At 36.7% G+C, this 25,317-nt stretch overlaps 2 non-coding genes across 2 annotated transcripts; both read left to right on the top strand.

The window, feature by feature from the left end:
- The first annotated feature begins 1,110 nt into the window (after positions 1–1,110).
- Positions 1,111–1,181, top strand: TRNAG-GCC (transfer RNA glycine (anticodon GCC)). The gene has a single exon. It is a non-coding gene; the product is annotated as a tRNA-Gly (tRNA).
- A 12-nt stretch (positions 1,182–1,193) lies between these two features.
- Positions 1,194–1,284, top strand: LOC120078872 (small nucleolar RNA snoR114). Its single transcript, XR_005482151.1, has one exon. It is a non-coding gene; the product is annotated as a small nucleolar RNA snoR114 (small nucleolar RNA).
- Positions 1,285–25,317: the final 24,033 nt, after the last annotated feature.

Consider the following 25,317-nt stretch of genomic DNA (forward strand, 5'->3'; position numbering starts at 1 on the left):
TCCAAACCCTAAATTGAAATTTGAACATTTCAAATTTCAAACCCTAATATCGAATTTGAACACTTCAAATTCGCTCGATATTCTAATCCAAGGTTTAATCTTTTACGAGCTAGTAAAGGGACCTTATGGACCTACAAATCATGAGCTCCAACAATTTGAGATTAATCAGTTAAACCATTTAATTCAAATTAATCAATATTCTTTAACCATTGAGACACATTACTATAACTTGATGGTTACACTCTTCTCAATGTAGATATTTATGTGTCCACTTGATTTAACCATGATCAGTAAGTTGATCATTCAGGTCGTTGGTATTTACAAATCCCATAAAAATAGGATAAGATATATGGAGTATGCTGAGAATAAATGTGTAAGATACACCTCTTTACTAGTCTCACCTAACCAATCCTTAGAATGTTTTCATTTAAAATTAAAAATAGATTTGTTTTTCAAAATCAACCTATTGTTTTAGACATTTTTTACAATTTCTCATGAGAATATGTATCTTTAAAAATAAGAAGGAAAAAAACTCTTCAAACTAAGCCTTCATTCCTTGATTATAGTAACGTGTGTGTTTGCTAAAAATAAAATTGATAAATATTTTTTTTTCGTTTTTTTTTTTGTATTGTTAATTGTTATATTATTTTGTAGTATTTGGAGAAGCTTTTCTTTTGATGGTGATCCCCGTTTATCCAGCTAGCTTTTCTCTGTGGTACTCAAATTCTGTTTGTGAGAGCTTCTATTCACTCTCTTTTTTATTTCTTTTTCGATTTCATGGAAAGAACGCCAACGGCGAAAGCACTCTGCTGGCCCGACACTGACACTGATACTGAGAAACGAAAGCTAGGGGAGTGAATGGGATTAGATACCCAGTAGTCCTAGCTGTAAACGATGGATACTAGGCGCTGTGCGTATCGACCCGTGCAGTGCTGTAGCTAACTCGTTAAGTATCCCGCCTGGAGAGTACGTTCGCAAGAATGAAACTCAAAGGAATTGACGGGGTCCGCATAAGCGGTGGAGCATGTGGTTTAATTCGATGCAAAGCGAAGATCCCTGACTACTCCCATTCATGAACAATTTGTAAGAGTAAGGCCAATAGATCAAAAAGCACCAGTGGTCTAGTGGTAGAATAGTACCCTGCCACGGTACAGACCCGGGTTCGATTCCCGGCTGGTGCATTTCCGATGTTCTTGCTGTGATGAATTTGGCTCCCAAGTGAGCGTGGGTCGATCGCAACCATCTGATCTTCTTTGGATGAAAATCAATGGCGCTTCTGAGCTTGACACTTTTTTTTTTTTGTGTGGAGAATTTATACCAAAAAATAGTTAGTGAATTTATGAAATATTTGATAATGTGAAATTCAACTGTTTTAATTTGTGTTTAGTATGTAATTTTTAAAATGTGAACTATTTCTAAAATTTCCATCTCCGTTGATAATGTTTTAAAAAAGATTATGAAGTTTTCATTTACTCACTAACACATTTTTTCATATTTTCTCCTATTTTATGTGGTATCGACATTTTGCCTATAAATACTGTATTAATTATTAGATATGATGATTTAAAATGCTCAATTATATCATAATAAAGCTATAATTAAAGTTTCATTGACAAATTTAAATAATCTCTATAACTTTTCCTATATTTCCATTCTCATCATATATTTTTTTTAAATGTCTTAACCTCGACATTTTAAATCAATATTGACATTTCAAAGATTTCAAATCATAAATTCGATACATGACATGCAAAAGTTCAAGAAGCTTTCAACCAGGTTTAAAATGAAAAACTTAGATACATTAAAAATTTTGTTTATTTTCTATTGCAACCTAAAAAGCTAAACTTCAATTCACTATGATCTATCCTAAAATATTGTAACAATTTGTTGGAAATGTCCTAAAATTCGTAGTTCATAATTATCGAATCATATTTATTTATCAATAAAAGTATTATTGAAATTGCTTTCTGTTATAAAATCCAATAAACTAGGGCATCGTTATACCATTGACAGTCTCCCACTTGTCCTAGATTTATGAAGCTCGTAGTCCTAGTCTGACTAGGTGACCCTCAAACACTTTAGCCGTGAGGGCCTTCGTAAATGGATCTGCAAAGTTATCTTCAGATACTATTTTCGTGACTATCACATCTCCTTCGTGTACTATCTTCCTGATGAGATGATGCTTTCGATCAATGTGTTTTCCGCGCTTGTAGCTCATAGGTTCCTTTGAGTTAGCAACTGCTCCACTATTATCACAATACAGGGTGATCGATAGATGCATATTTGGAACCCCTTCCAAATCTACCAGAAATTTTATGAGTCATATTACTTCTTTAGCTGCTTCACATGCAGCTACATATTCAGCTTCCATCGTGGAATCAACAATACAACTCTGTTTAATGCTTCTTCACATTATAGATCCTCCGTTTAAAGTGAATACTAATCCTGAAGTAGATTTCCTAGAATTTACATCAATCTGAAAATCAAAATCAATATGTCTGGAAGGGTCAAATCCTTAGAACTATACACGAGCATATAGTCTCTCGTTCTCTGAAGATATTTGAGGATGTTCTTACCAACAATCCAACGACTATGTCTAGGGTTGGATTGAAACTTACTGACTATGTCTAGCCATCTGTTTACGTCAGCAAAGAATCCTGTCTCATTTCCAAAGAGCAAGCTACAGTCTTGTTGACGCAATGTCAAACCTTATATTCTAGGATTGGATGCCTATTTTAATCTATAAATAGAACTATTATGCTTGCAAATGGTTTGACATCCATTTTCCAGATTTCATAATCATCAAAAGAGAAAGTTTCTTCATAGTCTACCCCCTCCCTTTGGATAAAATCTTCTGCCATGAGTCTGACTTTGTAGGTTTACACCTTACCAGTTTAGTCATGCTTTCTAAGCCATCATCAGATATGATAACATGAGTTTCTGTCCTCAATCACATGCATCCTAGGAAAATTCCCAGGAGGTCACCCAACATAGGATTGCTCCAAGCTAAACACGCTTAACATTGAAATTCCTATGATTGAGCCACTGAAAAGGAAAGTGTACCTTATTGGTATAGGTAGTAACTTTCAATTCTTTTACGCCTTTCTTAACCATAATTTCATGTCCTCAGGATCCCTCTCATTCGGATGTGATATCGGTTCATTCATGTACCCCTTCTAGACTCGGGTCGTTACACTGTCTATAAAATATGTGATATTTTAGTTGCATTGACCATAAACCAATAAACTAAGATCTATGGTTATCGTTGTAACTTAAACATGTATGTGGAGACATACAAGTGAATCATATTTAAGTGATAACCTAAATGGTCTGTAGTATATCGATAAGGTTAGATACCTTATCCTGGTGACACTACAAGTATGACACACTTTGTAGATGTTACAAATGTTGTAAAGTGCTACAAATGATCTGATCCTGATCATTCATATATTAGACATGCGAGCGGGGATATTCTATACAAAGGAGTTTGTATAAGACCGGACCATGAAATGTTTAGTCTTATTATATAATGTCGTTCATAATTGAGACTTTCATTTCACTAGGATGACCATAGATTGTTAGGATTGATGTCTTAATTCTCCCGGAGTCTCATTGTTTGAAATTATACACATTGTTATGAATAAAGTAAGAGTTATTTCATTTTGGCATTTACTCATATCCAATAAACAAAGCTCCATGGTTATTATATGTAAACTTAAGCACATATATGAGATATACAAGTGGATCATGCCTTAAGTGATAACCTAAATAGATCTGTAGTATAAGGATTAAAGTGGGATACTGGATCCTGGTGACACTACGGGTATGACCTACTTTGTAAAGGTTTGCAAGTATTGTAAACTACTACAAATGGTAAATCCTGGGCATTCATGTGGAGACATGTGAGCAGAGATGTCCTATACAAAGAGTTTGTAAAGGTTTGCAAGTGTTATATAATTTTGGGATAGTTGTCTCTGTTTAATGCTTTCGTTTTACTTTTACAAAAGTTAATTACAAGGGCCCTTGCGTTTTTTGGCATAATTTCTTGCAATTGAGTCTGTATTCATTTAAAGTTTTTGAGTCGTTCGTGAAGAAGCTTCGGGCGCAAGAGTTTGAGTTCGCTTCAATGGAGAAGATGAAATAGTGGTTGCATGGTGTAGCTTAAGCTAGATGATCGTTTAGATTTGGCTATGCGTTCGTGTAGAATAGTTCTACTTGATAGTGTGGCATTTGTTAAACAATCGCATAGCTAATGTTGCATGATCGTGTAAAGAGTTGACTCGATCGAGTTACGTTTGCTACATGATCGCATAAATGATCGAAGGTAAACGATCGTGGGGTATTTGATACTTGACGCAAGGCATGCGCGCTAAATGATCGTGTAGGCTATCATGCTTATCACATAGTCAATAACTGCACGATCGCATGGTATATGATACTCGGCGTTTGCTACTTGATCGTGTAAACTATCATGCTCATCGCATGGCATGCATTACCTGAAGCGTGTTGCACAATCGCGTGGACTTTCATGCTCATCGTATAGTCCTAAGACACACAATCATTGCTACATGATCGTTTATACTCGACGTGTATTACTCAACGATCAAAGGATTTGCTAATCGATCAAGTGACAAGGCTTCAAGGCGAGCAGTTCAAGACCCGATTCACCTGTTCGTACCGGTTGACTCAAACTTTTGTAATAGTTTAGTATTTCTTTTCGGGTTTTCTTTTCTTTTCTTTTCTTTTTTTTTTTACATAAACTATCTCAGTCCATCAATTTTTATTAAATGTGCATGTGATGTATGTTTATATTATATGTCATAATGTATGTCATATAGTTTTTAAAATCCACCATAGGTTATGCAATTTTCGTGCATCATTTTTATATTATAAGAGTTATAATATATTAGTATGCATGATTAAATTACTTAAAGCATACTTATGCATCATATAATATAAGAGTTATAATATATGCATGCATCAAAGCATATCCATGCATCATTTATATTATAAGTGTTATAATATAAGGTTGTATATTAGCATGGAATGTATGCTTATAACATATTAGGTTGTATATTATTAGGGTTATATAAAAATTATATATATTAGTAATGAATGAACATTGCATGAAGATGACACTTAGGTTTATTTATAAATGTTATAAATAAATTTTGCATGTCTAGCTAATAGTGTGAATGGTTTTAATTGTTTCATTTGTTACAAGGGTTATAATTAATGAAATTAGAATTAAAATCAATAATAAAGAGTTGCATGCACACATTAGGTTTTAATCATGTTTTAAAAGTGTTTTAAATTTTGATTGAGATAGACCTAAGTTCACCTTTATAATGAGATTAGAATTCTAAGTTTAATCTTTTAATTTGATTTAAGAGGATTAAATTGATTAATAAAATATTAAATATATAACAAATGTATCTATAAGAGACCTTTTGGCTAAGGCTGGTTGTGGCTAGGTTGAGGTACTTAAGTCAATGGAAACGTCGCACTCTTACTTGGAAACCTACCTGGAAAGGTGAATTAGATAGATTTGTTACATGCATGCAAATTTGATGAAAGTCTGTTAAAGTGTTTAATAAGACTTGAATCAAACTTGTTTAATTACTAAAAGCAAGTGTTGTTTTTTAGCAAATTAAACAAAACACTTAGTTAAAATCAGTAGCCAGATTTTCTAAGTTCACGAATCCTAGGTAGAACATTCAGTGGGAGGTAATTGGGGTATATGATACTTCACTTTACCTCTGCACGTTTCTCCCTAAAAAGTTCACACCGTAAGATCTATCCTTGGCCTTGAGACACCTCTGGACTGTCTCCCTATGGGTGGCATTAAGGTAGGTCAATAATAAGGTGAATGGAGAGAATATTCAGAGTAAGTGGGAGCGAGACGTGTGACAATATATTCCTCAATCTCTCTCATTAGGTTGGATAAAGTTTTAGTACATCGCCTCATGGCACTCTAGAAGTGTCCACCTAAAGGATGGCAGTTTTGCACAACTCTTTATTTGATCTCCAGAAATAGATAGGGTTGTTTTAGTCACTTGTCCTAATCGGCTTTTCCCTAAGGTTGGCTCATTAAGGCGGGACTCTAGGACCTAAATGAGGGGTTACACTTTCATAGAATTGTTAAGGATGTTAACAAATTCTGGACCGAACATTAGTGACTGTTAGATTCAGTTAAAAGGAGTTGTTTCTGTCTAATGGTTGAAATTGTCTCATTCCAGTGAAAGGACACTTGTGTTGAGGTTGATGCCCTAAATCTCGAAGGGTCCTATAGTTTGTAAACACTTGTATGAACAAACATTATGTAATTAATAATATATGATATTTTATTCACTTTTGTCTATGAAATATATGATATTTAAGTTGCATTAACCACAAACCAATAAACTAAGATCCATGCTCATCGTTGTAACTTAAACATGTATGTGGAGATACAAGTGGATCATGTTTAAGTGATAACCTAAATGGTTTGTAGTATATGGATAAGGTTGGATACCTTATCCTGGTGACACTACGAGTATGGCACATTTTGTAGGTGTTACAAATGTTGTAAAGTGCTACAAATGATCTGATCCTGATCATTCATATATTAGACATGTGAGCGGGGATATTCTATACAAAGGAGTTTGTATAAGACCGGACCATGAAATGTTTAGTCTTGTTATATAATGTCGTTCATAATTGAGACTTTCATTTCATTAGGATGACCATAGGTAACATGACCTTAATCCTGAGTGAGTTGTGAAATTCTTCCTATGAGGGCGGTTCTTTGGTTTGCATGGGTGAGAGTGCTAGATCGCCGACTCAACAAGCCTATCATTTTGGGGATTCGTCTAATTAGGGAGCTTGGAACTCAGCTACACAAGAAGGAATTCACTCCTTCCCAAAACAAGGGTAAGTAGATAAATTCCTCCCTTAAGGGCTGATTCCGGGTCTTGAACAATGTGGCGTCACACCCGCTCTTAGCCCGAAAGGGGTTTAGTCATAGTGGAACTATAATCTATTGTTCATTAGAGGGATCAGTGGTACTTAAGAAGTTAGATGTAACTTGAAGGGTAAAATGGTAATTTGGCCAAAATGTACTTACGAGCAATTTGTGAAGGGTCATCGTATTGTTGATTGGTTATATCCAATGGACATAGAAATATATCTATAGTACGAAGAGTGTAGCTGTCGGTCTTTAGTGGAGCGCTCGACAGTTAACGGATGGTGGATAATGTGATTGAAGAGTTTATTTAGTTATTCATGTACAGTTGGAGCTTCAAGCTACGGGTCCATAAGGTCCCTTTGGTAGCTCAATGGATTTAAAGTGAGAATCAGTTTTTGGATTAATTTGAAATGTTCAAATTAATAAGAGGAAATTTGATTAGATATGATATAATTCAATTATATATGATATAATTGATATAATGTATTTGATACATTATTGTTTGATTGGAGAAACAAATATTTGAATATGATTCAAATATATTTTCTAATAAGATTCATAGTTGTTAAATTTAATATAAATATGATTTAAATTAAATGCCATAAAATATAGAAAAAGAACTATGATTTATATGTTGTATATGATGAAATATTAAAACTTTAGGTTATAAATATAATATGATAAGTTAGTTATCATATTTATTTATATTTATCAATTATTTGATAATTAACTTATTTTTCTCCATAACCACCCATTAGTGAGTAGTTATTTGGTTTTATGGAAAAAGTGGGATAAAAGAAAATAGTTTTCTAATTATTCCGAGTGATATCAGATATACTATTGGGCACACGATCAAGTATCTATACGATTGCTTGAGAGACTATACAATAGCCTTGTTATCTAAACGATTGAGTAACTTGTCTATGTAATAAACTTCGTCGTCTACATGATTGTGTTGGTCTTTACTTGATCATCTTCCTCCTCCAAACACTAAACTTTCCCTCTAACCAAAATTAGCCAGAGCTCACCACTTCTGAATTCTTACACTAAGAATACCAAGGTCACCAAGTGGTAGTGTTCGGTTAGTCCGAGGATCGAGTTGTTGTTTGTTACTTGTTCGCGGGAGTTCGAGACTTATTTGATGCGTTCGTGAATGAGTACTATCGAGAGACTTACTTAAAAACGGTTCTTCAAAGGTATAATCTCGCAACCTTTGTTTTTATTTCAAAGCATGCTGTAATTTAAGTTTTATGCATAATCTGTTCTGAATGACTGTAAATGTATGTGTTTAATCACAATGGCATTTGGACGATCCATTTTTGCTCAAAGGTCCTCTGTAAACGAAGTACCTTCAACTTGATCACCCTATGATGACTTTTTGTCCTACCTCATTGGAGCATCATTGCAAAATAGATGTCACTTAGAGTATAATAGAACTATTTTGCTAAAACTTAATTGGTTTTTAAAAAGTGGTTTAATGCAAGTAGACTTATTAAGTTTGTATATTTTTCAGCAATTTTAAATTATGGCTACCGCTACTCTATCTTTACCTGTCACCGATAAGTTGACTGCAAGAATTACTCTAGCTGGAAAAATACAATTAATACGATTTTGATCATCGATGACCTGAGGTTCGTTCTTATGGAGGAATGTCCTCCTATTCTACTTCCTAATGCTACTCGAAATGTTCGAGACGCGTATGAGCACTGGACACGGGCGAACGAAAAAGTCTAAGCGTATATCTTGGTCAGCCTTAACGACGTTTTGGCCAAGAAGCCTGAGCCCATGATCACTGCATGCGAGATCATGGAGTCCCTGAGGGGAATGTTTGGACAACCGTCTGCGCAGCTTAGGCACGACGCTCTAAAGTACATCTTCAACTCACACATGTTCTCAATATGATGGTCCACTTCAACGTGGCAGAGATGAATGGGTCGAGCATCGACGAGGCCAGCCAGTTTAGCATTACATCTTCAACTCACGCATCAAGAGAAACAGCAAAATAAGCAGTATGGCTCAGAAAGTTCGTGCAAGATCTGGAAGTACTTCTTAATATGCACCTGTTTGTCACTCTCTATTGTGACAACAGTGGAGCAGTTGCAAATTCAAAGGAACCACAAAGCCATAAAAGAGGAAAGCATAACGAGCAGAAGTACCATCTTATCAGGGAGATTGTACACCAAGGAGACGTAATTGTGACCCAGATTGTTTCACAAGACAACCTAGCTGATCCATTTACAAAGGCCCTCTCGACTAAAGTGTTTGAGGGTCACCTAGTAGGACTCGGTCTACGAGTTTTGTATCACTGGGGCAAGTGAGAGAATTTTGGGTATTATAATGCCTTAGTTTATTGTATTTGTACATTTTATTCTCTCCATATGAACTCAACATTGTATATATTTGTATATATTGATCCACTAGAGTTTTAGTCCAAGTGGGAGTATTGTTGGGTTTTATGTCCTAAAACTCGCAATTTGTAAATTGATAAACATTTTGTATAATCAATAAACTTATTATTGATTTTATAAATTGTATGAAAGTCTAAATTCATTAAACTAAGACCCATGACTATTACATGAGTACTTGAATTTTATGTGGAGACATAAGAGTGGATTAGGTTCGAGTAAATAGTCAAAATGATCTATAGTACATGAATAAGGTCGGGTACCATATTCTGGTAACACTATTGGATGCGGCCTACTCTGTATTTGTTACAAAGAGTTTTAAAGTGCTACATACGATGTGATCCTAATTCGTACATGTTATGACATGAGGAGTGGGGGCGTTTTATGCAATGAGTTTGCATAAGATCGGACCAAGAAATAAGTTACTCTTACTTTATAACGTTGTTTACTGTATAAGACTAACTATTTCATCTAGATGAGCTAGGTAACTCAATCTTAATCTTGTGCTAACTATGAACTCCTGTTTATTCGGGATTATCCTTAGATTTTCATAGGTGAGGGTTGGCTCAACAGTGCAAGCTCAATAAGCCTCCTATTTCAGGGGTAAGACCTAATAGATAGCTAGGGACATAGGATGCAAGACGAAGTTCATGCCTACCCGATTTAGGGATAGAAGAAAGGTTGTTCTCTCTAGTACTGAATTCAGGTCTTGAATAAGAGGCCCCACCCTCTCATTGGGCTGAGAGAGTTTCGTTTAGTAATTGGATTATAAACCAGTTGTTCATTAGAGGATCAGTAGGAACTTGAGGAATAAGACGTAATATCGGGGTAAAACAGATATTTGACCAAGCCGTTATTACGAACAACCTGTGAAGGGTCGACTTGCTGATTATGGTTAAATCATGTAGACATAATATATCTATAGTGAGGGGAGTGCAACTATGGGTTTTAGTGGAGTGGCCCATTAGTTAACGAATGAGGATTAATCTGGTCTAATGAGTTTAGCCAATTAATCTCAGATCGTTGGAGCCCATGATCTGTAGGTCTACGAAGTCCCCCTACTAACGCATATTGGACTAGTTCTAGAATAGCGTGATAAGTTAATTTAAAACGTTCAAATTAGAATTAAGGGAATTAGTAATTATATGAGATATAATTACGTATTTAATTTGAGAATTAAACGAAATAAGAGAATTTATATTTAAATATGATTTCAATATATAAAGATAGATGTGTGTAAAAATTAATTTAATATTTGATATTAAATTAATTAATTTTTATTTAAAAATTAATTTATGAAATTAATTTTATAGAATTAAAATTTTCAGTTTTAAAATCAAAATGGATTTTAAAAAATCAAGTTTTGATTTTGGTGATAAAATTGGAAAATTGGAAAATTGGAAAAAAAAAAAAAAAACAATACACAAAATGGAAAAACAAGTTTTTACATTATCTATTTTCTTCACACTCACACATTTTCCATTTCCTTTTCTTCATTAACTCCAAGCATGAGCTGCAACTCATGCAGCTCTCTTCCTTACATGATGATCTACAATATATTGAAGAGATTGGAGTGAATTTGAGGCATACAATCAAGAGAGATTTTTAGAGAAAATTCGTGTTGAAGAAAGTCTTCTTCAACAAGATTGCAAATTGCTGGTGTGAGCAATTCTTCATAATCCCTTGATTCAAACTTTTTTTGGGTCTCACAACTCAATCTAGAGTAGCAAAAGAATAGTGGGAAAGATCTTGAGGTGGTCTACAACAAGATGCGGAGAAGATTGCAGCTGGAGTTCGTGCTTTGAAGAGATTCTACAAAGGTATGTCATGAAATTCACTCATTTTCTGCAAGAGCATGCTTTATATTTTGCCAAAATTAATGAATTAAAGTGCTTAAATGATCCTTTTTGTTTTCACTGTTGCTGATACATTCCTACAGATGCTAGTTGGAACCAAGCACCTCGTCTCAACTGTGGCAGTGAGAGGTGTTCGGTTGACTTTACAAAATACGTTTATCATTCTAAAAGATGTATATGTAGTTCCCGAGTTAAAAAGGAACTTAATTTCTATAAAGTCTTTGCTCGAATGTAATTATCAACTTAATTTTTCTATAAATAATATTTATTTCAAAAAATGGTGTTGATGTATGTTCAGCTCAACTGGAAAATAATTTGTATGTGCTAAGGTCATTAGCAATAAATTTCCTCCACAACATAGAGATGCTTAAAACTGTTGTAACTCAAAATAAATGACGTAAAAATCTCCTAAAGAAAATGCCCATCTTTGGCACCTATGTTTAGGGCCATTAATCTCAATAGAATTGAGAGATTGGTGAAGAATGGACTTCTAAGCGAGTTAGAAGAAAATTCTTTACCTATGTATGAGTCATGCCTTGAAGGTAAAATGACTATAAGGCCTTTTACTGGAAAAGGATATAGGGCCAAAGAGCCTCTAGAGCTAGTACATTCAGACCTTTGTGGTTCGATGAATGTACGAGCTAAGAGAGACTATGAATACTTCATCACTTTTACTGGTGATTATTCGAGGTATGGGTACGTTTATTTAATTCAACGAAGTCTGAGTTATTTGAAAAGTTCAAAGAAGCTGAAGTTGAAAACGCATTAAGTAAAATGATTAAAACGCTTCAATATGATCGAGGTGGAGAGTTTTTGGATTCTGATTTCCAGAATTATATGATAGAACATGGAATAGTATCCCAACTCCCAGCACCTGGTACACCTTAGTGTAGTACCCCAACTCTCAGCACCTGGTACACCTTAGTAGAATGGTGTATCAGAGAGGAGAAATCGAATCCTATTGGACTAGTTCGATCGATGATGAGTTATGATTCCTTATCTGACTCAGTTTGGGGTTTTTCAGTAGAGACTACAACTTATATCCTAAACTGTGTACCCTCCAAGAGTGTTTCCATAACACCTTTGGAGTTATGGAATGGTCGTAAAACTAGTTTATGTCATTTCCATCCCAGCACATGTGCTTGAGGCTAATCCTAAGAAATTGGAACCACGTTCGAAGTTATTCCTATTTGTAGGCTACCCAAAGGAACGAGATGAGGTTTTTTTTTATGATCCTAAAATAAACAAAGTGTTCGTATCGACAAATGTTACTTTTCTTAAGGAGGATCATATAAGGGAGCACAGACCTAGAAGCGAAATCGTGTCGAATGAGCTTTCTAAAGAAACTACTGAATCTTATCAAGAGTTGTTGAAGAGCCAACTACCTCCACAAGAGTTGTTGACGTAGGTTCATGTAGTAGGTCAAATCTGTTGGGGTTGATGCCCTAAAGTCTCGTGTTCTGTAATTTGTAAACAGTTTGTACGAACGCTTGTGTTGTATAATATATGATATTTACTTCACATCTTGTATTTTACTCAGTTGCTTGTTTTATTTGCTTTACCAAAAACCAATAAACATAAAATCTCTGGTTATCTGTATGTGACTCAAGCATGTATGTGATAACATACAAGTAGATCATGTCTTGAGCGATAACCAAAATGGTATGTAGTATATGGATATAAGAGGCAAAGGTAAGTAGATAGATAGCTCCCTTAAGGGCTGATTCTGGGACTTGAACGATGTGGCGCCACACATCTTCTCTTGGCTCGAGAGGTGTTTACACATAGTTGGACTATAATGTATTGTTCATTAGAGAAATCAGTGGTACTTAAGGAGTGAGATGTAACTACAGGGGAAAACGGTAATTTGGCCCACCTGTACTTACGAGTATCTGTGAATGGTCATCGTACTCATGATTGGTTATATTTGTGGTAAGAAGAGTTAAACTATTGATCTTTAGTGGAATACCTGACAGTTATTAATTGTCTAAATGTATGAGATACATTATTTTGGAGGAAATTAGATATAAATATGATTTATATCAAGTAGAGGAGAAATTACTATAGTAGACATGCGATATCAAACTATAAGTTAAAAATATAATATGATTATATTTTATTAATATTTTAATTGGTTAATTATATGATAATTAACCCAAAAATCACGTTTGGACGGTCATTAGTGGGGTAGCATCGGTTATTGTAACCAATGAATTTAAATGAAATTTGTTTCATTTTGAATCATTCGTCTAAAAAGAGATAGAAAGAGTGCATTGGTGAAAACGTAATCAATCACTTAATCTCGAGAGCCTATACAATAGTCGCTCTGCGCCTAGACGATCGTCCATCTTGTGCCTAAATGATCGCATGCTAGTTCCTAAACGATCGGATAGATTCTCTAAACGATCGTATAGCGTGTCGTGTTTTCTAAACGATCGTATACCTTTTCCTAAATGATCGTTCAGTAAAACCTACACGATCGTGTAGTTTCTCCTAAACGATAAGCATCTTGCTATATGATAGCGTCTTTTTCCCTCCCACTTACTTATCGCCTACACGATCTTCTTCCTCCTTCCTCTACCAAACTCACCAAATACCACGCTTTGGGTTCTCACTCCGAGAATACCTGAGGCTCTTTTCTGGCGGTGTCGTCCTTGTTGCAATCGTGAGTTTGCGGTTGTTCGTGCTGCTGCAGTTTGTGCATCTGCTGGGTGTTGGTTGATCGAGTAGAGGTTTTCGCTACATTGAGTTTCGAAGTTTGAAAACCGTCTTCAACCAGTATGGCAACTCTCTCCCTTGTAATTTCTTGTTCAACGCATGCCGATAATTATTGTTTGTTTGCATAACTGTGCGATTGAACGTATTGGATGTATTTCGATCACTGTGAAATTGGAACGATCCGAACATGCTCATGGAACTCTTTAGTAAGAGATCCTTCAATTGGTATCAGAGCTAGGTTCTGATACTCTGATTTCATATGTTACAACAAAATGACATTTACGTTCTTGGTGGGTGCATTTCTACACTGTTTAATGGTTAAATTGCTGTGGATGTGCGGATTAATGGATGTTTTTGTGGATGATTAGCCTCGATTTGTTTTAAATCTTTTACATTTGCGGTTTTTTGTAAAGGCCCCTGCGTTTTTGGGCATTAATAATCGTTATCGAGTATGTATTCAAAGTTTATTTGAAGTTTTGAGTCATTTGAAGAAGAAGATCGGAGCAAGCATTGACGTTCTTCGAGAAAGGAGACGATCAAGGGTTGATCGTATCGTGCAGGCGATAATGTACGCGATCGTTGTTGATCGCATCGTACAAACGATGGGGTAGCGATCGTTGTTGAACGCATCAGTTAAATAATGGGGTATGCGATCAAGAGTTGATCGCATCGTATTGACGATCGAGTACGCGATCATAGAGTATCGAGTCGTGTAGACGATGGGATGCTCGCATATCGTTTAACGCGCGCACGTACTGGATGATCATTTAGGTCAGCAAGCTTCATCGCTTAGTAACTGACTAAACGATCGCTTAGTAACGCAAGGTAAATCATTTACTTGTCGTCGCGTTAAGCGATCGCATAGACGATCAGGCTTCGCAGCCTCGTTGTTGTTTACGCGATCATTTAATTTTTGCTTCTATCATCTAGTGCGCATTGGACAATCGTCTACTTACGATGTTTACTATACGATGGAGTCCTCCTGGCAGTTCAAGACCCGATTCGCCTGTGAATCGGTTTGCTCGATGAAAAATGTAATAGATAGGGTTATTTCATTCCAGTTTTTTGTATAGGCTCATTCCGATCCATTAATCCTTTATTTATTACATGCGATGTATGTTTTTTATATGTCATATGGTATGCACATATAGTAAATCCCACCTTAGGTTATGCAATGGTCATGCATCATCTCTTTATTGTAATTGTATAATTTAGAGAAGCATGATTTAATTATGTAAGAACATGCTCATGCATTAAGAGTTATATTTGTGCATACATAAAAAGCATTGACCTACATCATCTTTATATTATAATTGTTATAGTATAAGGGTGAATGATAGCATGTTTGCTTAATTGTTACGCGTTATATAAAAGTTATATATAGTAATGACCGGAAATTGCATGAAGCATGACACATAGGTTACTTTATAAATGTTATAAACACCTCGTTGTGCGTAATGGTTTTAGTTGTTTCTTTTTAAAAGTTAAAGAGAAATTAGAACTAAAAGAAAATAAGAAAGACATGCATGCCCACTTAGGTTTAATTCATTGTTTTAAAGTGTTTAAAACTTAAATCACATAGACCTAAGATCACGGTTCTAATACAATTAGTAACCCTAAGGCTTTAATCTTTTAATCAATTTAATAGGATTAAATTGGCTAATAAAAGGTTAAAGTGTAGCAAATCTATCGATTAGGGACCTTTTGTCTAAGGCGGGTTCTGTCTAGGCTAGGGTATTTAAGTTGACGAAAACGTAACATCCCTACCTAGGAACTTACCTGAAAAGGTGAATTAGATAGATTTGATGTATGCATGCAAGTTAAGGAAAGTCCATTAAAGTGTTTAAATGTGACTACTTGAACTTGTTCATATTTCATAGACAAACATTGTTTATGAGTAGAGTTTAAAAAGATGACTTAGACTAAAATCAGTAGCCAGATTGTCTAGTTAATGAACCCTAGGTAGAACATTTAGGGGGAGGCACTTGGGGCATAAGATGCTTCACTTAAACCTTTCACGTTTCTCCTAAATATTCCACACCATGAGATCTACCATCGGCCTTGCGGCACTTTTGGCATGTCCCCCTAACGGATGGTGTTTGGGTAGGTCAATATCAAGGTGGATGGAGAGAGTGTTCATAGTAAGTAGGAGCGGGAAGTACAACAGCATATCCCTCGATCTCCCTCGTTAGGTTGAATAAAGTTACTGCGCATTTCCTTGAGGCACCCTGGGAGTGTCCCCCCTAAAGGATGACAGTTTTGCACGTTTCTTTATTTGATCTCCTATAAGAGGATAAGGTAACTTAATCTCTTGTCCTAATATGCTTCTTCCCTACGGTGGGCTCATTAGGGCGAGACTCTAGCACCAAAAGCGAGGGGTCACACTTACACAAAATTGTTAAAGGTCAACGGTGTTGGACCGAAAAATGGTGGCTGTTAGGTTTAGTTCCAAAAGTTGGTTCTACCTAATGGTTGAGAATGTCTCATCCCAGCGAAGGGGCAATTGATCACACCACCGGTGACATTTTTCCTGCCTTACTGGGGCATCATTGCAAAATAAAAGTCTATAACTTAGGGTACTTGAAACTATTTTGCGAAACTGATTGGTTTAAAAGTGGTTTAGCAAAATCTAATAAAATTTTGTTCGTATTTTCAGCAACTTTTTCAAAATGGCAACAGCCACGTTGGCATTACTAAGCACCGAAAAACTTACTGGCGATAATTTTGCAACTTGGAAACACATGATCACGATGATCCTGATCATCGAAGATCTCATGTTCGCTCTCACGGAGGCTTGTCCTCCTATTCCAGCATCTAATGCCGCTCGAAATGTTCAGAAGGCATACGAGTAATGAACAAGAGAGAATGAGAAGGCCCGAGCCTACGTCTTGGCAAGTCTTTCTAAAGTTTTGGCCAAGAAACATGAGCCTATGATCTCAGTGCATGAGATCATGGAGTCCCTACGGGGGATGTTTAGACAATCGTCTGAACAGCTTATGCATAAGGCTCTTAAATACATATTCAACTCCAAAATGGAAGAAGGCATCTCTGTTCGTGAACATGTGTTTAACATGATGGTCCACTTTAATGTGGCGGAGTTGAATGGGTCTACCATCAATGAGGGCAGCCAGGTTAGCATAATCCTGCATTCTTTGCCGGAGAACTTCCTGTACTTTGTTAGCAATGTGATTCTTAACAAAGTGAAATATAACCTTACAACTCTCCTCAACGAGTTGCAGACCTACCAATCTTTACTGAAAAGTAAGGAGAGGAAGAAAGGTGAGGCAATTGTTATTTCATCCTCTAGGATGTTCCATAGAGATTCGACCTCAGGAACGAAGTTTGCACCTTCTACTTCTAACTCTGGAAAGGGGAAGAAAAAGAAGGGTGGTGAGGGAAAAGGGAAGGCGCCTGCTAACCCACCACATGTCGCCCCAAAGAGGCGTCCACATGTTGCTAAAGGAAAGTGTTTTCACCTGTAACTAAGATGAACAATGGAAAAGGAATTGTCCTCGGTATCTGAAAGAGAATAAAGCAGCCAAGGCTAAGGCCAAGGGCGATAAAGGTTAATATGATTTACTAGTTCTTGAAACTTGTTTAGTGGAGAATGATGATTATGCCTGAATAATTGATTCGGGCGCCACTAACCATGTTTGTTCTTCTTTTCAGGGGATTAGATCTTGACGATAGCTGAAGGCTGGTGAGATGATGATGCGGGTAGGCATCGAACACGTCGTCTCAGTTGTGGTAGTGGGAGGACTTCAGTTAGTTTTACAGAATAGGTTTCTTATTTTAAATGATGTATATATTGTTTTGAACTAAAAAGAAACCCCATTTCTGTAAAGTGTTTATTGCAATGTATATATACTATCTCTTTTAATATGGATAAAGCGTTTATTCGTAAAGATGGTGTTTTTATTTGCACAGCAAATCTGGAATCGAATTTATTTACGCTAAGGCCGTTAGCCATTAATTCCCTCCATAATATTGAATTATTTAGAACTGTCGTAACTCAATCAAAACGTCGACGAATTTCTCCAAAAGGAAATGCCTAACTTTGGCATCTACGTTTAGGACACATCAATCTCAATAGGATTGAGAGATTGGTGAAGAATGGATTTCTAAGTGAGTTAGAAGAAACTTCTTCAAGTGTGTGAATCTTGCCTTGAGGGTAAGATGACTAAACGACCTTTTACTAGAAAAGGTTATAGAGCCAAGGAGCCTTTGGAGATAGTACAATCTGACCTTTGTGGTCCTATGAATGTGTGAGCCCGAGGTTGCTATGAGTATTTTATCAGTTTTATTGATGATTACTCCATGTACGTGTATGTTTATCTTATGCAACGGAAGTCTGAATTTTTTGAAAAGTTCAAAGAGTTAAAGGCTGAAGTTGAAGATGCATTAGATAGACAGATTAAAACACCTCGATCGGATCGAGGTGGAGAGTTTTTGGACTCGACATTCCAGGACTATTTGATAGAACATGGAATCGTTTTCCAACTCTCAGTGCTGGATACCACTCAAAAGAATGGTGTAGCGGAGAGGAGAAATAGGACCTTGTTAGACATGGTTCGATCGATGATGAGTTACGCTTCCTTATCGGACTAATTTTGGGGTTTCACAGTGGAAATTGCGGTATACATACTGAACCGTGTTCCCTCCAAGAGTGTTGCAAGAACACCTCTGGGGTTATGGAACGGTCGTAAACCTAGTTTATGTCACTTCCGCAATTAGGGTTGCCCTGCACACGTGCTTAAGGCTAATTCCAAGAAGTTGGAACCACGTTTGAGGTTATGCCTTTTTGTAGGCTATCCCAAAGGTACACGAAGGGGTTATTTTTATGATCTGATAGAAAATCCGGTGTTTGTTTCAACAAACGCTACTTTCCTGGAGGAGGATCATATAAGGGAGCACAGTCCACGAAGTAAAGTTGTGTTGCGTGAGCTTTCCAATGAAACAACTGAAACTTCAACAAAAGTTGTTGAAGAGCCTGCTACATCAGCAAGAGTTATTGATGGGAGCTCCTCCAGTAGGTCGATTCCACCTCAAGAGTTGAGAGAACCTCGATGTAGTGGGAGGGTTACGAACCCACCCGTTCGCTATCTAGGTTTCATGGAAATCCTTGCTATGGTAGCAGATGGCGACATTGAGGATCCGTTGTCTTATAAGAAGGAAATGGAGGATGTTGATCGGGATGAATGGGTCAAGGCTATGGATCTCGAAATGGAGTCGATGTACTTCAACTCAGTATGGATCTTCTAGATAAACCTGATAGGGCAAGACCTATAGGTTGTAAATGGATTTACAAGCGCAAACGGGGTACTGATGGGAAGGTACAGACCTTCAAGGCTCGACTTGTGGCAAAGGATTTTACCCAGGTAAAGGGAGTCGAATATGAGGAGACTTTCTCGCCTATTACCATTTTAAAGTCGATCCGCGTCCTCCTGTCCATTGTAGCTTATCATAATTATGAAATCTGGAAAATGGATGACAAGACCGCCTTTCTGAATAGCAATCATGAGGAGACCATTTACATGGAGCAACCCGAGGGATTCATAACCCAAGGTCAAAAGCAAAAGGTTTTCAAACTGAATCGGTCCATTTATAGACTGAAACAAGTGCCTCAATCTTGGAACAAACGGTTGATACTGCGATCAAGTCGTATGGCTTTGACCAAAACGTTGATGAACCTTGTGTCTACAAAAAGATCATCAACGCTTCAGTAGTCTTCTTAGTGTTGTACATCGATGATATCCTACTCATTGGGAATGATGTAGGTCTACTGACTACAGTTAAGAACTGACTAGCGACCCAATTCCAAATGAAATATTTAAGAGACGCTCAGTTTGTTCTAGGTATACAAATCTTTCGGGATCGTAAGAACAAAGTGCTAGCATTGTCTCAGGCATCGTACGTTGACAAGATGTTGCTCAAGTACTCGATGCAGAACTCCAATCAGGGCCTACTACCGTTCAGGCATAGAGTCACTTTGTCTAAGGACATGTGTTCTAAGACGCCTCAAGATGCTGAGGAGATGAGACGTGTCTCATATGCATCTAGTGTTGGCAGTTTGATGTACGCGATGCTCTGTACTCGTCCAAACATCGCTATGTTATGGGATCAATAGGTATCAGTCTAACCTAGACCATTTTCATGTTGCTGACCGTTTACGAAGGCTCTCACGGCTACAGTGTTTAAAAGTCACCTACGGAGCATGGGTCTACAGGATCGCCCGCGGCTGGACTAGGTCAAGTAAGAGATTTTCTAATACTGCCCTTTTATGCCCTAGTTTATTGTTTTATACTAGTTTATTGTACACACCACTTCGCTTTAGAACAAGTGGAAGATTGTTGGGGTTGATGCCCTAAAGTCTCGTGTCCTGTAGTTTGTATGAACGTTTGTGTTGTATATATATGATATTTACTTCACATCTGGTATTTTGCTCAGTTGCTTATTTTATTTGCTTTACCAAAAGCCAATAAACATAAAATCCCTGGTTATCTGTATGTGACTCAAGCATGTATGTGATGACATACAAATGGATCATGTCTTGAGTGATAACCAAAATGGTCTGTAGTATATGGATATAGGAGGGAAACCTTATCCTAGTAACACTACGAATGCGGCCCGCTTTGTGGAATTTTCACAAACGTTGTGACTTATCACAGATGGTCTAATCCTGATCATTCGTGTTGGGGACATGCAAGCGGGGGCGTCCTATACAAAGAGTTTGTATAAAAACTGACCATGGAGTGTTAACATCTCATTATATAACACCGTTCACGACAGAGACTTCACTTCACTGGGATGACTATAGGTAACATGACCTCAATCCTAAGTGAGTTGGGAACTTCTGCCATTGAGGGTGGTTCTTTGATTTGTATGGGTGCGAGTGGCCAGGCCGTCGATTTAAACCTACCATTTTGGAGATTCCTCTGATTTGGGAGCTGAGAACTCAGCTATACAAGACGGAATTCACTCATTCCCCGAGGCAGGGGAAAGTAGATAGATAGCTCCCTTAAGGGCTGATTTCGGGGTTTGAACGATGTGGCGCCACACATTTCTCTCGGCCCGAGAGGTGTTCACACATATTTAGACTATGTTGTATTCTTCATTAGAGGAATCAGTGGTACTTAAGGAGTGAGATGTAACTACAGGGGCAAAATAGTAATTTGGCTCAACTGTACTTACGAGCATCTGTGAAGGATCATCGTACTCATGATTGGTTATTTTCGATGGACACATAAATATATATGTGGTAAGAAGAGTTCAATTGTTGGCCTTTAGTGGAATGCCTGACAGTTAACAGATGGTGGATCTCGTGGCTAAAGAGTTTAGTCAGCTATTCACGGACCATTGGAGCTTCAAGCCACAAGTTCGTTAGGTCCTCTGGGTAGCTTGGATAAAGTCGAGAATCAGTGTTTGGGTTAATTTGAAATGTTCAAATTGACAAGAGGAAGTTCGATTATATATGATATAATTGGAGTGATTAATTATATATGATATAATTGGCTAAATGTATGAGATACATTATTTTGGAGGAAATTAGATATAAATATGATTTATATCAAGTAGAGGAGAAATTACTGTAGTAGATATATGATATCAAACTATAGGTTAAAAATATAATATGATTGCATTTATTAATATTTTAATTGGTTAATTATATGATAATTAACCCAAAAATCACGTTCAAACGTGCGTTAAAAGGTAACGTCAGTTATTGTAACTGATGAATTAAAATAAAATTTGTTTCATTTTGAATTATTCGTCTGAAAAGAGATAGAAAGAGCACAATGGTGAAAACGTAATCGATCGCTTAATATCGAGAGCCTATATGATAGTCGCTCTATGCCTAGAGGTTTCTGTTGCATTGAGTTCCGAAGTTGGAAGACCGTCTTCAACCGGTATGGCAACTCTCTCTCAATTACTGTTTTTTTGAATAACTGTGCAATTGAATGTATTGAATATATTTTGGTCACTGTGAAATTAGAGCGATCTGAACGCGCTAATGGAACTCTTCGGTAAGATATCCTTCAAAATCCACCTCAAGTGTTGAGGGAACCTTAACATAGTGGAAGGGTTACGAACCCACCCATTCGTTATTTGGGTTTAATGAAGGAAATCAAATACGAGGATTTCCATGAGCAGTAGAAGAAATCGTTCCAAATTCCATTTGAATTGAACACAAACAAATACAGTCTAACCGGAAACTAATAGGTCATGCAAAAACCAAAATTACGACATACTATATTAGAATCAAGGGATAGAGTATGCATACCTTTGAAGAACCATTCTTCAAGAATCCCTTGATCAGTCTACAAAGCGTCCACAACAACACTCGAACGCAACGACCGGTACAACAACAGCACGAACAAAAACACAATGATCGACCAACATCTCCTCAAAACCAATCGAGTCTAATTCGACCCACAAATTGAGTAAGAACACCACCACAGTGGTTACCATGGTATTCTTGGTATGAGAATCTAGGTGTTGTGAGCTCTGTATAATCTTGGCTTGAGGAAGAGACTAGAGGTCTACGATCGAGCAAGTGGGAGATAAGAAGTTGTCTATCGCATCGACAATGTGCTTGATCGTTTAGTAAACGCAGCCTATCACATAGACTTTACTACTCAATCGTTTAGCTACGATCAGTTTAATGACTATCGTATAGTCAACTCTACACGATCATTTAGTCTCTGTCAACGTTATCGCTTAATGAAACTCTTTCACTTGATAGCTTTCTTCTGTGAGTACTTTCCGAATGAAGTGACAACTAAATTTAGGAAAAGAATTTTCCTTTTATCTCACGGTTACCATAAAATTATCAATAATCTCCCACTCAATCGGTTATTAGAGAAAAAGAATTAATTATCATATAATTAATAAATTATAAATAAATATGATTACCAACTTATCATATTTTATTTATAACCTATAGTTTTAATATTTCATCATATAAAACATATAAATCATAGTTCTTTTTCTATTTCATGGTACTTAATGTAAATCGTATTTACATTAATTTCTCCAAATAATATATCTAATGCATCACACCAATTATATCATATATAATTTAATTTCCTTATGTTAATTTGTACACTTCAAATCAACCCCAAAATCTGATTCTCAACTTGAGCCCATTGAACTACTAAGGGGACCTTATAGACCTGTAGCTTGAAGCTCCAACGGTACGTGAATAACTGACTCAACTCTTTAATCACAAGATCCACTGTCCATTAACTACTGGGCACTCCACTAAAGACCGACAACTGCATTCTTCTCATTACAAATATATTTCTATGTTCATATTAACCAATCAATAGTTCGATAACCCTTCACAAATCGCTCGTCAGTATAGTTGGACCAATTTATCGTTTTGCCCTTATAGTTACATCTAACTTCTTAAGTACCATTGATTCCTCTAATGAATAATAAGTCATAGTCCTACTATGATTGGGTCCTCTCTTCCAAAGAGAGGGTGTGGCCACTATGTTCAAGACCCGGAATTAGCCCTTAAGGGAGCAATTTATCTACTTACCTCTGCTTTAGGGAATGAGTGAATTCCATCTTGTGTAACTGAGTTCCCAGCTCCCCAATCAGAAAAATCCCCAAAAAGGTAGGCTAGTTGAGTTGGCAATCTGACCACTCATACTAATTAAAGAACCGCCCTCATAGGCAGAAGTTCCCAAAACACTCAGGATTAAGGTCATGTCACCTATAGTCGTTTTAACGAGATGTAAGTCTCAATTATCAATGAAATTATATAAAAAGACTAATCATCTCGTGGTCCAGTCTTATAAAAAGTTTTTTTATAGGACACCGTTGCTCGGTCTCCACACGAATGGTCAGGATCAGACCATCTGTAGTAGTTCACAATACTTGCAAGCCTCTACAAAGCAGGTCGTATCCGTTGTGTCTCTAGTATAAGGTATCCCTCCTTTATCCTTATACTATGGACCATTTAGGTTATTACTTAAGGCATGGTTTGCTTGTATATCTCATATACATGCTTAAATTTACATACAATAACCACGGATCTTAGTTTATTGGATATGAGTAAATGCAAATCAAATAACTCTTATTTTATTAATAACAATGTGTACAAATGTTTATAAGAAGGCAATGGAGGATGTTGGCTATGGTAGCTGATGGCGAGGTTGAGGATCCATTGTCTTACAAGAAGGCAATGGAGGATGTTGACAAAGATGAACGGATCAAAGCCATGGATCTCGAAATGGAGTCTATGTACTTGAATTCAATTTGGGATCTTGTAGAATAATCTGATCGGGTTAAACCTATAGGTTGTAAATGAATCTACAAGAGGAAACGAGGTACTGATAGGAAGGTGCAACCCTTCAAAGCTAAACTGGTGGCAAAAGGTTATACCCAGGTAAAGGGAGTCGAATATAAGGAGACTTTTTTGCCTGTTGCCATGCTGAAGTCTATCTGCATCCTTTTATCCATTGCCTCATATTATGACTATGAGATATGGAAAATGGATGTCAAGACTTCTTTTCTGAATGGAAATCTTGAGGAGACCATTTATATGGTATAGCCCGAGGATTCATAGTCCAAGGTCAAGAGCAAAATGTTTGCAAGCTGCATCGATCCATTTATGGACTGAAACAGGATCTCGATCTTGGAGTATAAGGTTTGATATTACCATTAAATCTTATGGCTTTGACCAAATAGTTGATGAGCCTTGTGTTTACAAGAAGATCATCAACAGTTCAATAGTTTTCCTAATGTTATATGTAGATGATATTCTACTCATTGGGAATGACGTAGGCTTACTGACTACAGTTAAGAACTAGCTATCAACCCATATCCAAATGAAAGATTTGGGAGAAGCTCAGTTTATTCTTGAGATTCAGATCTTTCGGGATCGAAAGAACAAAACGCTAGCACTGTCTCAGGCATCGTACATTGACAAGATCTTGATCAAATACTCGATGCAGAACTCCAAGAGGGGCCTATTCTCTTTCAGGCACGGAGTTACTTTGTCTAAGAAACAGTGTCCTAAGACACCTCAAGAGGTTGAGGAAATGAGATGCGTTCCCTATGCATCTGTCGAGGTAGTTTGATGTATGTGATGTTATATACTAGACCTGACTTCTACTATGCAGTGAGGATAGTCAGTAGGTATCAATCTAATCCAGGATATGATCATTGGACAGCCGTCAAGAACATCCTCAAGTATCTTAAAAGAACAAGGGACTACAGGCTTGTGTATGAAAGAGTTAAACAACATGCAGCAGAAGTATCAAGAATCCATAAGCATTCTAATTCACCAATTTTGGCAAAAACTAAAGCATGCTCTTCTTAAAAAGTGGATTTTCATCACATATCTTTGATGAACTCTCCAAGAAAACGTATGTTCAGCAAC

The sequence above is a fragment of the Benincasa hispida genome, chromosome 5 (assembly GCF_027475165.1).
Source record: "Benincasa hispida cultivar pf3 chromosome 5, pf3_genome.v1.1, whole genome shotgun sequence".
Taxonomy (NCBI): Eukaryota; Viridiplantae; Streptophyta; class Magnoliopsida; order Cucurbitales; family Cucurbitaceae; genus Benincasa; species Benincasa hispida.